At 39.6% G+C, this 4682-nt stretch overlaps 1 long non-coding RNA gene across 1 annotated transcript; it reads left to right on the top strand.

The window, feature by feature from the left end:
* The first annotated feature begins 2430 nt into the window (after positions 1 to 2430).
* Positions 2431 to 4158, top strand: LOC143722381 (uncharacterized). Its single transcript, XR_013196874.1, has 4 exons — positions 2431 to 2477; positions 3324 to 3373; positions 3483 to 3670; positions 3935 to 4158. It is a non-coding gene; the product is annotated as an uncharacterized LOC143722381 (long non-coding RNA).
* Positions 4159 to 4682: the final 524 nt, after the last annotated feature.

The following is a 4682-nucleotide window of genomic DNA, read 5'->3' as shown; positions in this document are numbered from 1 at the left end:
ATTCAGTGCATTTGCATTGAACATGCATTTACACATCTCACTTGCACAAAAACATTCAGTATTCCTCAAAATGAATAAAAACAGTCAAATGCAATCTCAGAATTTTGTGCAAAAAGTTTTATAATTAACTATGTTAAATTACACAAATATACTTTATGTATTTAATCTCACTTTATTAACCAATGACTTTGCTGCTGACCTACAATGATCTAATTCAACCATACTAATAAGCAAAAATGACTTTAGATTAGGTTTAGAAATAAGAGTGTTGAACTTCCTTCTCCTGTATCCTATTGTTATTTAATCAAGAACAGCAGCAGCTGAAAGGTTTGTTTGAGCGGCGCCCTCTACTGTACAGTAGTAAATATGCATTTCCTTCAGCCTTAGGCTTATTCATTTAACTTTTGATGTGAAAGGGCCTTAACAATTGGCAAAAATAGATTGTTTTAGCTGTTATTAAAAAACAAACAAACAAGCCCATGCAGGTGAGAAAAAGTAACGCAAAAGTAATGTAGCGCATTACTTTCCATAAAAAGTACCTAAGTAACGTACTTAGTTACTTTTTTGGGGAGTAACGCAATATTGTAATGAATTACTTTTAAAAGTAACTTTTCCCAACACTGGTCATGACATTGTTGTCTGGACGCGCGGCTCTGTGGGGAACGGCGGTGTGGGAGAACCAACATCCCTGCTGTTCCTCGTTCCAGGCAATTGGCAAGAAGCTGAAGCGAGTGTTTAATCGGGCTGTGGCGGGCCGCGAGGCGGCTTGCAAACTCGCTGAACTCCGCCAGGGCAACCAGACTGTCTCAAATTATTCCATCGATTTTCGTACCCTGGCGGCCGAGTGCAATTGGAACGAGGAGGCGCAGTGGGACATGTTCCTGCATGGGTTCGCTGACCTTGTTCAGAAGGAGATATACATGGTGGAACTACTCAAGAAGCTGGACGAGCTGGTGGGAATGGCACTACGCGTGGACATGCATTTACAACAATGTGAGAGCCGTTCGCACTCCACTCGAGTTCCAGGGTTCCCGGGATATCCCAGCCTCAGAGAAGAGAACACGGTCAGCCCTTCATTTGATCAAGAGCCCATGCAGGTTGGTCGACCTCGGCTTTCCCGGGAGGAGAAGGAACGTCGTCGAGCCATGGGATTCTGCCTGTATTGCGGCACGGCAGGACACTATCTCACTGAGTGTCCGGTAAAAGACCCTTCTTGACAGTAGAACGGAGGTTACTGTCGAGTGGGCTCATGACGACCAAACCCTCTTCTGCCACCCTCCTCCCGGTAAGACTGCAAAGGGCCAACGAGTTCCACACCTGTCAGACTTTAGTGGATTCGGGAGCGGAGGGAAACCTCATGGACATTGCTTTGGCCAGACATCTCCAGATTCCCATTGTTCCACTCACTCACCGCATTGCGGTCAACGCACTAAATTGACAGGTACTCCCCAGCATCTCCCAGACCACCACTACACTCACCCTGATCACCTCTGGCAACCACACTGAGAGAACTACATCTATCATCACGGAGTACCCTTTTGCACCCGTGGTGTTAGGGCATCCCTGGTTGGTTCGCCATCAGCCCAAGGTGGAGTGGGGCCAGAGTTCAGTATCCGCCTGGAGCAAGCATTGTCATGCCTCTTGTTTAGTGTCTGCTTGATTATCTGTTTCTTGTTCTGTGTTACAGGAGGAGGCAGTGAGTCTGTCTAAGGAGTATCTCAATCTGAAGGAAGTGTTGAGTAAGTCCCGAGCTGCTTCTCTTCCTCCGCATCGTCCCTATGACTGTGCAATAGATTTACCCTTACAGAAAAACCACATGATTTTCCCATGTTTTCCACATGTGATCAAATGTGGTGACATGTGATCACATGTGAAGCACACGTAGAAAAAATTGTACCACAGGATATACCATGTCAAACACATGTGGAAAATGTTTCCACACGTTGTAATATGGGATAACATGTGGAGCACACATGGAAAACATGTTACCACACGTCACAAATACCAGCACATTTCAAAGTTTCAGTATTACAATTTCAACAAGTAATCTAACTTGCCACAGACCCATGAAAACATATAGAAACCACCCAGAACACCCTAGCAACTCCTTGCAGATATAATCATAATGCACTCATATGCCATACACTTGGGATCAGTGAAGTAGTGAGTTGTTTATGCCATACACTAGACTATAGGGATTAGTGAATGAGTGAACGAGCGACCGGTTCTGGACACATTCGAGACAACTCGGTATCTGGTATTCCCATAGACATCATATAGATATATATTATGTCTATGGGTATTCCTGAGTCATATTAAAGATTTGTTCACAATGAACGAATCGTCCATGACCGATCCATCACTACAAGGTGTGATTTTATTGGTTGTACAATCAAAGCTCACTGCTGACTGGCTGCGAGGTCGACTTCACGGGAGCGGATTCAGCAGAACTGAAGTTCCCGCATTATTCTCTTGAGGTAAGTGGAGACGGTTGTTTTCAAATATGCTGTTTTATAAAGCCTTGAATTGTCAAATACAGCTCTTTATTTGAATTAAATTTAGGTAATATTATTCGTATTATAAATATGAGTTGTAGTTAATATCGTTTTTTCCTCAGTAGTTGCCTAGCTTATCTGGTGATGTAACGTTAGGCCTAACGTTACGTTACAAGATAATGGTATACTTATGGTACTCGCAGTTTGTTGTATTTTGAATTCATGATATTAGAATGAAAATTGTTGATTGATGCAGGCCGCCTTTTATGTCAATCAAAGGTAGCGTCAAAGTTTACGCGTCGAAAACGTTGCTAATCAAAGGCGGTTAACGGATTTAGTTAGTCACGGTGAAGAAATCCGGTGAGAATGAGATAACCTTGCTTTCACGTCGTGCGGTCACGTGGTTGATGTAACAATAATCCGCGGTGATAATCTGTTTGAATGGGTTCAAGTAGAATAGAGACAGCAGCTTCACTATATTTGCAGCAATTTTTGGTAAATATTAACGCATGATGTGACGCATAACCCATCGATTACTACGTTGACGACATTCAACAGTATTTTGAGAAAGGATGGAGGCACAACTTTCATGTTTTTCTTGTTTAACCCTCAGACATTCCTTATATATTAACTGTTATGCGTCAGACTCAAAACTGACCAAACACCATAAGTGTTTTTTTTATTAATTAAAAATAAATTCACTATATTTTAGTTCAGTAATATTTAGAATATATTTTATGGTACTAAAGAATTATGATCCAATAAATTATGCATAGTTAACTCGAGTTTAGTAGTTTTCAATATGTTGTCATTGTTATTTTTTTTCAGACTGACTGATCAGAGCACAACCTCCATTTTCTGCTGCACTTTTCTCCTTGGTTAGTATTAATATGTTTTTTTTAAGCTGTACTATGACATTTTCATTACATCACCATAATTGTAATTCTTGTGCCCTAACATGTCTGTTTCTGTTCTGTTTCTTTACAGGTTCCTTGTGTGTTGGCGTTACAGAGAGCAGTTCATTTCTTACCCCCACCCCCCACAACTTTTTTTTTGCATTTTACAAGTTTACACAGTGTCTCTTTCATTGTTGTTTAACTGTTTTTTCTTCCTGAGAGTACTACAGGTTTTATCTTTTCAGACTCAACAGCTGTTACATCGGGAGAGCTTTCAAAGTATGTGCCTATCAAAGGGAGAATGTCCTGTTAAAATTATTTAGAGTAGCAATTAAGGGCATTTTTATGTAGGCCTATTAGGCCTACTTTAAAATTTTTTAGAGTAGCAATTAAGTGCATTTTTTAAATATTAGGCCTACTTTAAAAGTAAAATCTCTACTTTTAAAAGTTACTTCATTCACTCAAATTAGTGAGTTAGTCAGATATATTTGTCAAGAATATTTTTTTTTGTCTCATTTCTTTTTATCTCTTTATATTTTAAAGGATGCCCCGGAGAGGAAAGAGATCTCAGGCTCAAAAAATGTGTTGGACGAAGTTGGACCTGGAGGATGAACAGACCAGACCATCCAGGATTAACCAGGTATTATTGATATCTGTGTCTTGCAACATGCTCATTTCAGGGCACCCTTATTCTTGGGACTAGGGCTGTCACGATTCCGCTTTATTAATCCCTTATATGGACAAAGACGATCCAGATATCGTTGTAGCTGAATTCATTTGAATTTGAAACATTATTAAAGATAATAATATAACAAATTAATCAAATTTTTTTTAGAGTTTTTCCGGATAGATCTGACAGGTACAGATATTTTGGAAAAAGTTATCAAATGTGAAAAAACAAATGCTCATTCATTACTGTATTATTAAATACAGATTGATCTATTTGTATTGTTACAAAAGGTAGCCTATTTAGTCAGGAGATGAGCAGGGAAACATGGTAAACTATTTATACTGTATATGCCAAGATACTGATAAGTGTGTTATTCATAGAATGCAGTTTTGATTTATTTCTATAGGACACACGTATTGCTCTATCTGACAAGTGCCCTGAAAACTTCTGTAATGAATTGGTGTTACAGGATCTGTGCTTATTTACATGTTTGACTATTCTGAATACTTAGACCAGGCATCACAATAGAACCAATCCTAGAATCCACATAGAAAATAAATTAACCTTTACTTTGACAGTGTTATGAGCAGAGAGATGGAGGACCAAAAGGCGAGATTCACA

This window comes from Siphateles boraxobius, unplaced genomic scaffold, assembly GCF_051911475.1.
Source record: "Siphateles boraxobius isolate OS27281-9 unplaced genomic scaffold, OSU_SipBor_1 66, whole genome shotgun sequence".
NCBI classification, from domain to species: domain Eukaryota; kingdom Metazoa; phylum Chordata; class Actinopteri; order Cypriniformes; family Leuciscidae; genus Siphateles; species Siphateles boraxobius.
This window is presented reverse-complemented; position numbering and strand designations above follow the sequence as displayed.